A 273-nucleotide genomic window follows, 5' to 3' on the forward strand; every position below is an offset into this window, starting at 1 on the left:
CGTACCCCCGCTTCTCCCCTTCCTGACACAAAAGATCTCCAGCCTCGCACATGCAATCTTATCTGCTTGATTATTATTATGTTTTAATCTAAATAAGCCTGCCCAGGCCATGGGCTTTGGACTTACAGAGGCAAAGCTGCTGTGTTTACCTGGCTGGGGCCCTGCCCTAAATGGAAACACTGCAGTGAGGATCGACTGCTGCTCGAGCGACGTGTTCCTGAGGCTGCCTGAAAATTAAAGGCTTTAAAAATAAGAACAATAACAATAATTATT

Source organism: Mesitornis unicolor, unplaced genomic scaffold (genome assembly GCF_000695765.1).
Source record: "Mesitornis unicolor isolate BGI_N332 unplaced genomic scaffold, ASM69576v1 scaffold47677, whole genome shotgun sequence".
NCBI classification, from domain to species: domain Eukaryota; kingdom Metazoa; phylum Chordata; class Aves; order Mesitornithiformes; family Mesitornithidae; genus Mesitornis; species Mesitornis unicolor.